This window comes from Xenopus tropicalis, chromosome 3, assembly GCF_000004195.4.
Source record: "Xenopus tropicalis strain Nigerian chromosome 3, UCB_Xtro_10.0, whole genome shotgun sequence".
Classification (NCBI taxonomy): Eukaryota; Metazoa; Chordata; class Amphibia; order Anura; family Pipidae; genus Xenopus; species Xenopus tropicalis.
The window spans coordinates 102,349,095-102,361,557 of NC_030679.2; the positions used below are offsets into that span (position 1 = coordinate 102,349,095).

The following is a 12,463-nucleotide window of genomic DNA, read 5'->3' on the forward strand; positions in this document are numbered from 1 at the left end:
TGTTCAAAGTCAACTTCTACTCTGGATTTAAAACATCATAGGGCACCTACAGTCACAATTTGCAATGTAGAATGACTACCAGAGAAATGTGGTGTTTATGAAAAATGTATCTCAATATCCTGTCACTATATTGCATGCACAGGATGCCATAAATTATAATAGTCTACAACTTCTATGTGGAATACAGATTATCTGATCACTCCAGATGCTCAGTTCCTCAATCCTGTTAAAGGATGATAGGTCTCAATGAAATGCTGTATTAACACAATGTTTTGTAATATGTCATAGCTTGTTACAGGACACTGCCATCTAGGTACAAAAAATACTAAGCTATTGCTGTTTAATAAAAACTCCTTGTCCAATATTTTAAAAAAGTATTCAAGGAACATTCTGTATACCTAATTAGAATAAAATCCGGTTGCTTAGGCCACCCCAATGCAAATCTTGCCTTGCACACACCAAAAGATCTTTTGCATTGTATACATTTTACGTAACATTCATCATTTCTTTTATATTCCACATCATGCATTTATGACATTACTATGCTTAAAACCAGTATATCATTGTGTTCACAGCTGTTCAGTAAAGAGCTCTTCAGTAAATAGGTTTACTACTTCATCCAAGGCTTTCCAGAAGCTAGCATGCTCACCAAGAGGCATTTAAAGGAAATGAATCCAGCATACAATCAATACTGCAATCTCGGTCACTCAACACAAGGCCTAGCATCTAATGATAGCCTTTCCTGAAAAAATGTAGATACTGTTTATACCTTCTGCCTTTACTGCAGATTCCCTAATCCACTGTACTCTCAAGAAAGCACAGATTAGTTTATGAGACAACAGCAGGTATGACCCCAATAAATATCAATGAGGAGGGCCTGCAACATAAGGAAAAATGGGTGAAACTATATAAGATTAAACTGGTGACCCAGAACTATCAAGATATCTAGTAGCAGCTGTATACTAACTGATATAAGACCTTGAGCTAGAGTATGTTTATATTGTTTAAAGGAGTGGCTTTTCATAGGTGTGGCCATGTTTTGGGGCAGTGCTCCGTGGCGTGGAGGTAGTGCCACTAATGCTACATCTGGAGGGATAGATATACTGTTTGATAAAGATAAACAGAGGAAACATCAATAGAGTCACATATTCCTGGAATGGCAATCAGGTGGAGGGACATACTATGGGAGAAACATACTGCTGTACAGGTAAACAGGCCAAAGGACAGACAGACATATCATTGTAAGGGAAGACAACCGCTGGAAAGGTATACCACTGAGAAAACAAACAACAGAAAAAAATGACCAGTGCCAATGGAATGCATGGCATGTTAGGAACTACACAGGCACTATTTTGGGCACTTTGTATTAATAAAATATATTATAATAATATTTGCTTGTTCTGAATAACAAGGCACAAGTATGTGATTTTTTAAGAGAGGGGGACTGCAGGTTTTGGTGCAGGTTAACCTTTCTGCCCCAGCTTGCAGTCTTCATTTGCAAGGAATTTGCAGTGTCTTAAAAACTTAAAAGTACCAGAAAAAACATTTGGCTTCTGGATCAACAGGGGAAATTGTGACAAATTGGTTTCTGCAATAAGAATACAAAACTATGTGTGAACCTATCGGAATTTTAATTTTACACCAACCAAAGCTGGTGCATCTTAACAATAATACCACCAACCTATAGTTGAATAAATGCCAGTTTATGAAAGATGATGACATGATTGCCCAACAAAAAAAAAGCCTAGCAAGGGAGAGTCCATTTTCCTGCTGTTAAAAATACACACAGACAATTACACTGCACTGGGTTGGGGTTAGAGAAGTAGGGGCCTAGGGCAATGCAAGATAGCAGCAGCCCCTAACCAAAAAGAAACAAGCCAATAGCTTGAACAAACATTTAACGGTATGGTCATGTGTCACAATTAAAGCCACTCTGACAAGTATAGTCATTAACAAAACACAAAATGGTTTTTGCTTCAGTGAAACACAAATATCATATAAACTGAGTATTCCCAACTGCAGCTGTAGAACAACCCCAGCCACCCTGCCACAGACTGCATTTGGGATGCAGACAGTAATAAAAAAATATGACACAGACTTATGACTTTTCATTTTGATTTTGTAAGGCAAATTTTCTGTTACCTTAGTCACCTATGTTGCTGGTGCTCTATGACCTGCAGTGGCCATTTGGTTCAGTGTTCATCTGGCAAGTCTGGGAAATCAGGTTTTGTCCGGATATACCTACTCTCATCCATATTTAAAGTGGCACTATACCCTTCTATCCAACATTATGCGTGTATAGGGCTTGTGTTGACAATTATTTTTTTTTTTGCTTCAACTAAAATATGATTTTGTTATTTCTTGCTCTAAACAGCAAAAAATCTTAAGATGACAGAAAAGTCACACTCTAATTCTTGTCCTGCCAAGCAAGGTAAAAACAAATCACCAATCCACTAATAATAAAAACCCCTCCCATTTCTGAGCTGCAGCCTGTTATCCTTTCAAACAACAATTATAAGGCTTCTCGATGTTGACTGATTTATTTTTTTACCTTGCTTGGCAGGACGAGAAGTAAAATGTAACTTTAATTTCAGTTTCAGATTTTGCCCTGTTTGGCACAAAAAAAAAATATTTCCCAATTAAAACAATAGGCAAAATAAATAATGTTGAAAAGAGTGGTATACTGGCCCTTTAACATTTAAGAGTGTCCACTTTTCTACATTTCCAATTAATAATTCATGATAATGGTCTTGCATGGAATTTCCTCTGTGCCGGAATGCTTGTTTTATCATCCATCAGGGACACTATAAATATAATCATGAGAACACATGAACAAATTGTATGACCTTTGGTACTATTTGGTAATTAGAACACAAACACAGTTGGTAAGCCCTAGATGTGTCTGAAAGTACTTTTTTTTTAACCCTCTTGGCAATGTTACATCACTGTTTATTCTCAGGCTTTATTACACAAGAGTGTAATATCTAGGGTCTCAGTGGAAGAATCTGACAGAATAATCACAGCACAGCTGTGAATGATAAATCTAAAACATTTTGTCTTTGTTGGATGCGGTTCGGAAAGCATTTCTCCTGGAGGCTAAAACTTCAATAACTTTAAAATTGGGAAAGGAAATAGAAACATTTGAATTGGATTATTTTTTTCCAGGAATTTCCTGTCAACATTTGAAAGAACACAAAGAAAAACAAAACCAATTTTCATCCTGATAATTTTGTACTTTAAAATGTATTTGGATTGCAGCCAATCACTGAGCACAGCCTCCCTTGTAATTAGTTAAATTTCTATGGTGCTTTTGGAGCTTTTCCTGTGTAATTGGCTACAGTCTAAATAAAAATGCAACCACGAACGGGGGGGGGGGGGGGGGGCGGTGTTCCCCCACATGTAACAATTAAAGCGAAAAAAAAAAACACAAGTAAACCAAATCACAGTTATATAAAAGCAAACTTCTGTAGATATGTACCATACTAAACTTTCTTCACTTTGGGTATAGCATTTTAACAAAGGATTAACACCCCCACATTATTATTGGTGATAAGATCAATTATGCCAATATGTGACATCAATCATGGGTGTTGATCATGTGAATTACAAGTACAAGATGCACCTAAACTTTGCTCACATACGGAGCACTGGGGACAGGTCGTTGAGAAAACATTAGCGCTAAATGTGAGATAAATGGACGCATATGCACGTGATCCTGAGTGGGGGGGTAATTATGGCAATCTCTGGGCACCATAATTCTAAAACTGTCATGAATACCTCCAATGATTATTTCGGATTGTATGCCGGAATGAATACCTCCAATGATTATTTTGCGGGGGGCAGCGACGGTTAGTCATGCCACTAAACCAGAGGATACTAGACAGTTACAAATATTTCAGAATTACTATTGAATTCACTAAAGTGGTATAGAATATTGAGATGCATACTATACCTTTGATTTATTCCTGCTATGTTTGGGGACTTTTTTAAACTAATTAAAGGAGAAAGAAAGGTAAAAACTAAGTAAGCTTTATCAGAAAGGTCTATGTAAATACAGCCATAAGCACTCACAGAAAAACTGCACTGAGTTCTCTGTCAAAAGATTTGTTGTGTCTGTTTTCCTCTGCCAGTGACACACAGCTCTCTCCTCTCCTGTTGCCCCCTCCCTAAAAAATGATAAGAACTCCCTCCCCCCCTTAGGAATGTGTGATCTGAGCCAATCAGCAGAAAGCTGACTCATAGGGGCAGATTTATCAAAATGTGAGTTTGGAGCTTAATACATAAAAACTCACCCATATTCTATTCATTTCTAAGGGATTTTTAGAAGCGTATTTATCAAATAGTGAGTTCTAACTTTCACCTACTTAAAAATAATCTTCTAAAAATCCCATAGGAATGAATAGAATTTGGGTGAGTTTTTATGTATTAAGCTCTAAACTCACATTTTCATAAATCTGCCCCATAGTCTAACTAACTGAGCATGTACACTGGTCTTGCTCTTGGTGCAGGAGTAAGGCATTATGGGAACTTTCTTTACACAGCTCAGCGTTTTTTCTTCTTGTTTGGCTTCTGATCATCTGAACAGGAGAAATATGGGGAGACTTAAGGGCACTATTAAGACAACTGAAGGTATGCCTGCAGCTTGGAATTAACTCTTTATTAGCCTTTCCTTCTCCTTTAATTAACTTTAATCCAAAACCAATAAGAAGGGTTTTGTGATCATGGGTAGGCATGGAGATATTAACTGGGGCATTAATTTAAGTTGACCATTAATTTAAGTTGACAAAGTTTTGTATGGTTTTCAGTACATGTATGATGGCATGTATGTAGCATATATATTGGTCAGTTTATTGGGTTTGAAGATTTATTATATACCTGCAGATTAAAAAGTTAAAAAAGACAGAATGTAGGGCCCAAACAAAAGGATGTAACAAAAGAAAAGCAGCCACAGGATGTATGGCCCTCAATTCAGTTTATGCCCAATACACCTATGGGCTGATTGGTTAGGTTCCATATGGGATTGGCCAGTGTATGACCAGGCTGTTTATATTCCATATGGGATTGGCCAGTGTATGACCAGGCTGGTTAGATTCCATACGGGATTGGCCAGTGTATGACCAGGCTGGTTAGATTCCATATGGAATTGGCCAGTGTATGACCAGGCTGGTTAGATTCCATATGGGATTGGCCAGTGTATGACCAGGCTGGTTAGATTCCATATGGGATTGGCCAGTGTATGACCAGGCTGGTTAGATTCCATATGGGATTGGCCAGTGTATGACCAGGCTGGTTAGATTCCATATGGGATTGGCCAGTGTATGACCAGGCTGGTTAGATTCCATATGGGATTGGCCAGTGTATGACCAGGCTGGTTAGATTCCATATGGGATTGGCCAGTGTATGACCAGGCTAGAAGAAAGTTGTGTTTAATTTTCCATGACTCGGGCATCCAGGGCTTGATGGGCTGAGAGTATTAATGCAAGGCCCCCTGTGGCAGCTGAGCCTTAAGTTGGCCATACACACAGCAATATAAAACATATGGTTCTCGTCTCAATAATTTTTGTTTGTACCATAGCAATCGGTCTTTTAGTCGATCGGACAGGTTAAAAAATGGCCAGACAAAGATCAAATCTGTGCACGTATTGTGTATCTAATGGTATCCTTGGGTGACCTACAATGCATTTCTGGGACATCACTTTCGTACAATTATTATGGTCAGAACATCCTCTGATTTTATTTTTACGATGTATCCTAAATGTTAGTTTTAGTTTCCAAGTATGAGTGTTCAAATTCTCAGCCTTACTGCTCACAAACAGGATGCATCAATCCCCAATGGAGAGCACCTTCACGCAGATTAACTGCTTTAGCATATATTTACATGAACCACTGCACACAACATGTTTCGGGTTATACCATGCCCTTTTCTGTGTGAATAATTTAACAACAGAGTGAACATTTGAAGCCATAGCCCCACCCCCTGTGTCCATCAATTGGTGCTTGAAAATGTCCATCCAAATTTCCTTAGATCACCATAGGGTTTCTTTAATTCAAATTATTAGTGCCAAATTAAAAAGTCTGTATAAAAAGTTCTTGAATGATCCTTCCTTTATACACAATAAACTGTGAAAAAACTTATTAAAATCAGAAAACCACCAATTATGCATACATATAAAGCATGAAGGTTAATGGATAAAAAAAACTCAATACATTATTACCGGATGGTCTTAAATGACGATTGGAGTTTGAAACCTTTGTTATGAAATTCTTTATCTTACCTATGCATTGATGTATTTATATATGTGTTCATTTTTTGCAGGCTTTGAAAATCTTATTTACCATAAAGTGTAGCTACGTAAAGATAAGGGTAAGACTAAAGGTGCCCATACACCTTCAGATCCGCTCGCTTGGCGATGTCGCTAAAGCAGTTAGATTGTTGCATTTAAATGTATGATCAATATCCGAACATTCCTCTGAAGAAGACTATAATCATGTATGGGCACTTTTAGGACCACCCTTGCTAAATACTGATCCCAGATTTTATTTTAATTTTATTTATTTTAATTTTTACTCCTGGCTGAGCCACTTACGTTGTTTATAATGCGAGCATCAAAATATGCTGTAACAACTGTAACCTGGACATAACACAGGCCCTTAAACTACAAAAGAATATTGCAGTCTAGTAAATAAACCCAACTATCACTCACAGAATCCTAGCTTAGCCACTCACCATGTTTTAAGTGGTAGTTCACCTTTAAATGATACTTAGATTTAATTTAGAAAGAGACATTCCAAGACAATTAGCAACTGGTTATGATATTAGATGAGGGCCTGAACAAACAATATAAATAATGAAAATAAATAATAATAAAATTGTAGCCTCAGTAAGCAATAGTTTTATAGGTCCTGGGGTCAGCAAACCCCAACAACCAGATAGCATTTTAAACTGCATGCAGGAAAGATACAGAAGACAAAGGCAAACATTAAAATAAACTATAAAACATGAAGACCAATTGCAAATTGATTAATAATGAGATATTGTATAAATATCCTATTACCAACCATTTGGTGAACGGGGTTACATAGTGCACAACTGTAGACAGCCCCATCGTGGGCCAGTATGTTACAGAGGGCTGCAAATATTGCTTGTGTGATGAACCCTAAAGGTGAATCGGTTTCTGATGGGAGCCTAGTGTATAACATAATATCATACTAGATCAACATTTAATCTGACTTTGTGCATCATAGCCCTACTTCAGACTTTTACAGGCAGACTAGTAGCAGCACTTCCAGCCTTTAACACTAGCTCTCTGCCACTTTTTGCTTCTGAAATCCTTCTCAAAAACCCTGTTACACAGTGCCATTCAGCCTTGTCTACCTTATACACCCCAATAAACAGGGCCCCAAATTGCTAACAAGGAAGCACAAGACTGCTCTAATTAGGCAGAAGGGCGTAACAGCATCAAAGCTACTGTGCCTCTGGTAAGTAGAGTCTGTGACTAGCACGGTATGAACAATTGAGCTCAGACTCATGATTATAGTCATTAATTCATATTAAAGCATTTAAAATAAATACAAATTCCCATACCCATGTATATTACTAATGTAGATAAGATGCAAAGCACTGTGCTTGCTCTCTCCTTTCTTGTCTCATGCCATTTTTCCCTCCAGCTTTTTGTCACTATCCATCAGTAATTTTCCTTCTTCTTCCAGTATTTCTGTTCTTGTGCTTCTATATGTACCAGGGAAAATTTTCAGCGATGCACTAACATGGCCCAAGTTATGTTACATTCACTAAAGGTTGAATGCCATGGAATTACCCTAGCAACCAGGCAGTGGTTTGAATAACAGACTATAAATAAGAGGGCCAGACTAGAACGTTAATATAATAATTATTATAAAATTGTAGCCACACAGAGCAATGTTTTGTAGCTGCTGGGGTCAGTGACTCACATTTGAATGCTAGAAAGAATCAGAAGCACAAAATATATATTAAAAAAAACAACAAATTGAAAAGTTGCTATAACCATTTACACATAAAGGGATGAACTACCCCTTTAAAGCGTATGCGAAGACACCTTAGTTCGCACACGCTTTATAGACCTGCTCCAAACCCTACATAGAAGGCTAAACCGCAGATATGCGCATGCGTCTCACGTTTCATCATACCGCTGTGCCCTTAACAAACATGGCCACTTGGTGCTTGTCACTCAACATGTCTCCGGGGTCTAGTTGTAAACCACTTAGTTGCCGATTGCGCCCCCTGTTGCATAGGCGGGGTGATACGGTACCTAGGCAGGCTGGATCTCTTTCACTGAAAGGGAATCAGAAGAGGGAGCATAGGTGGGTAAAAACGATTCTTTCATTGCCTTTAATTGCTGTTTGCGAGTGTAGAATAAATAATGCCATTAAACCCCTTGCCATCAGTGAACCTACAAATATTTGTGTTCTTGAATTATCATTGTTTATTCTACGCGGGAGCAGCTGGCCATCAGAGTAGCGTTCTACTGGCCATGGTGCTGCTGCATGGGTGATATGTAGGATATAATGAGGGCTAGTGGCAATCTCTGGGCACATAGCGGAGCAGGGGGGCTGCAGATCTTTAGATAACGAGGAGAGCTGGCATGTTGCTAATGCATGTATATATTGGCTAATATCAGTAAAGGAGAATAAAGATGCCGGGTCTCTGATATAACAGGAGATTCATTTAAAAACAAGAGAGCTGTGTGATAACGAGAATATTTTTCATGCTTGGAGAATTATGACATGGGGGATGTTATAGGGAATGGCCATAACTGGGGTACTGGGAGATCTGTTATATGTGCTATATATGTTACTTGGCTAACGTGTGAATCTAGTGGCATTTTAATACTGGGCAGGGTTATTCAATCTGGGTCTTCCACCTGTCAGTAAGATGGTAAAGTTTCATATGTGGAGCTGCATGTTGGATATCCCCCCATTGGGAATTTCCAGAATTCTAAAGGATTTATTTGTTTGGGTGCTTGTAGGTGCAAGAGGGAGACCAGTGGTGTGTGATACTGTGATACCTGTGCTAGTGGGTGCTGGGTGCTGTTGGAGGGTGGGGTTTCAGTTCTGCTGTTGATGCAGCCGACAGCCCTGCATGGAAAATATGTAAGAAAGGCAGACTGCTCATCTCATCACACTGCTGTGCATAAGAAATATTCATTTATTATCTCTGTTAGGGAAATAAGACTTCCTATCATTTGCTAATAATACCAATACTGAGTTGAAAATGTCAATAGACCAGTAACATATATATAAGCAGTGTAGTTCAGTCCTGTCCTACATCAACCTTCAAAGTCAGTTAGTATCTACACAAGGAATCCTCACCCTGGTGTAAATTAAAGGAGAAGGAAGGGAAAAACTAAGTAAGCTTTATCAGAAAGGTCTATGTAAATACAACCACAAGCACTCAAGGAAATGCTGCACTGAGTCCTCTGTCAAAAGAAACAGGATTTGTTGTCTCTTTGTTTTCCTGTGTCAGAGATATGCAGCTCGCTCCTCTCCTGCTCCCCCCTCCATCAAGAATGCTAAAAACTCCCCCCCCCATTAGGAATGTGTGATCTGAGCCAATCAGCAGGAAGCTTCCACATAGTCTTACAAATTGAGCATGTAGACCGGGCTTGGTCTTGGTGCAGGAGCAAGGCATTATGGGAACTTTCTTTACAGAGCTCAACGTTTTTTTTCCTATGAGTCTTCTGATCATCTGAACAGGAGAAATATGGGGAGACTTAAGGGCACTATTGAGAGAACTGAAGGTATGCCTGCAGCTTCAGATTAACTCTTTATTAGCCTTTCCTTCTCCTTTAAATTGAGTAGATTTTACTTGCGATACTTATGATATTAACAACAATAAAAAAAAGTAAAACTTTATTATAATACCTCATTTATGCCAGTACTTACTAGAGCAGTCATTAAACTACATCTCCCAGCATCCCCTGCAGATGAACACTAGTTGGAGGGTCCTAGAATGAACAGTGACTGTGCAGACTTTTTGCACTCCTTATGTATTTAATTTGTACACAATGGCGAAGGGTATTTGGAGGTGCAAAAATATTACATTTACATATAGTGCCTGACACAGAATCATAATCAGGAGACTGTCTCACTCCAGAATTAGTTTAGTTTGCAGGAGCTAGAGTCAGATTGGATGCATAGGGACTGTGTATTAAAAAAAACAGAGTCTCAAAATAAATAAATATATATATACCGAATAAAACACAACTAGCTCCAAGGGTCTTGTGGTTCAAATTAATATTAGTGCATTATAATTGCATGTACAACCGATGTTTCGGTCCCTTTTGGGACCTTTTTCAAGATACAAATACATACAACATCTCAGTTAAAATAACCTCCTCCCATGAATCCAGGGAGAGCCAGTGACATCATATGCACATTAACCCCTAGTGACCATTAACCCCTAGTGACCATTAACCCCTAGTGATCATTAACCCCTAGTGACCATTAACCCCTGACATTGCCTTCTTGTATCATGTAAGTGTTATCAATCAATATTTTTCTAATAGGTAAGTGCACTAGTTATTCTCACTAGATCTATTACATACATTTAGTATCCCAATATAATCCAAAGTGCAACAATGTTAAAAATACCTCCATTTCGGTGAATAATTTAATAGTGCAACATTGTAAAAAATCCTTCATCTCTGTGAGTAATCTAAAGTGCAATTTTGTTAAAACAGTTAAGTTTAATACCAATTGTAACCATACATTATCTCTTGTATCAAAAGTCTAAGGTCTCCGATAATGTTAACCCATTAATTCCTAAATATCCAACATTCCCTTACTTTGTATAACATATAATACATTCCCCTAAGTTGTATAACATCACTAACGTATGTACTTGGGTATACATTATAAGATTCTAATATACATCCTTATAGGCATCACTTTTCTGTCAAAAAACAGTTCAGTTGCAGCGAGGTGTTAAGTCCCCTTGGTGCAACACATCCCAATTTGTGAGTCCAAAAGGCCTATTTTGCAATAACAACCAAATTACATTTCCTCCTCTCTTTGGGATTTTCACACAATCTATTGGCATGCACTTCAACGAAGAAATAGAGTGCTTTGCTTTTGCCCAAAGCTGTGCAATTGGTTGCTTTTAAATGTCTTGTTTCACCTTCTTTTTGTCATAATCAGGATCCTATGCTGCCCGTATTGTGGATATATAAATAAAAATATATGTATAATTTTGGCCAATTTGGCTTTATTATTTTAGGAAATTTCCATCTGAAACCACTTTAATACAAGACTTATTAACCCAGGGATCCCCAGGGGTCCCCAACCTTTTATACCTGTGAGCCACATTCAAATTGAAAAGGTTTTGGAGAGCAACACAAGCATAAAAAATGTTCTTGGAGGTGCCAATTAGAGCTATAATTTGCTATTTTATAGCCCATATGTTAACTGGCAGCCTACAGAAGGCTCTGTTTGGCAATTACACTGGGTTTTATGCAATCAAAACTTCTCCTAACCAGAAATTCAAAAATAAGCACCTGCTTTGAGGCCACTGGGAGCAACATCCAAGGGGTTGGGGAGCAACATGTTGCTCACAAGCCACTGGTTGGGGATCACTGCCTTAAAGGAGAATGCAACTCAAAATTTAAAAAGCATACTGCCCAATAGTCCTCCTATTGTTTAGTAAAAACACCACACTTTTGGCTCACCTAATCAAATATTTACTCAGTCACACTTACTTACTTACACACTTACTTACACATTTTCTAGAACAGGCAGCCATCTCTAAAAAGGTATTCTCCCTTCCTTTCCCTCCTTGCTTCATACTGCACATGTGTTTCATTCCCTCCCCCCCTCCCCTCTGCCAGATCCGCTTCTGATTGGCTGGTGGGCATGTGTAGCTCAGAACAGGAGACAGGATCAAGTTACACACATGCTCAGAGAATAGGAAGGCTGCCGCTGGCACCTACAGGAAGGGGAGAGAGATTTCAGTGATGTCACTGTAGTCTTCACACTGCTGTAGGCTGCCAGCACCATATCTCAGAGAAGCAAGCAGGGATCTGGGAATTTAGATATGCAGTAAGTACTGAAAAAGAATGCCTTTAGACTTTCTTTTCATTTATATTAACCTTTCATTGTCCTTTAAAGGGTTCCCTGCTGGTATAGCAGTCTAGAATATGTCCTTCCTACACAGTTGCCTCTGTGGTCTGGCTACAGGTGGGTGGATGTGATGTGTGTGACTTTGGGACCTTTGAGGCCATACAGAACAGTGGTGGATAACCTGGGGCCTTGCAGATGCAAATATAATGTTGAGTATAGTCAGTTCCAGATTGACAATCCTTAAAGGTCATAACATACACTAATGATGCTTTCAAGCACTAATGTATTACTTTAGTTTAGTGACTGTTCCAAGACAAATCAATAAGATGGGAATTTAAAAATGTGTTTACAGATTGCAGCTATTCCTAAT

The 12,463-nt window shown here is 38.5% G+C and overlaps 1 protein-coding gene across 2 annotated transcripts in view; it reads left to right on the plus strand.

Moving 5' to 3' along the window:
- The first annotated feature begins 8,255 nt into the window (after positions 1–8,255).
- The window catches only part of tmod2 (tropomodulin 2), a 34,220-nt gene continuing 30,012 nt past the window's right edge, over positions 8,256–12,463 (plus strand). For both annotated transcript variants that reach the window (XM_012958500.2, XM_012958503.2), the window contains exon 1: positions 8,256–8,340. The gene's annotated coding sequence lies outside the window, so the exon portion shown is untranslated. The remainder of the gene's footprint in view (positions 8,341–12,463) is intronic.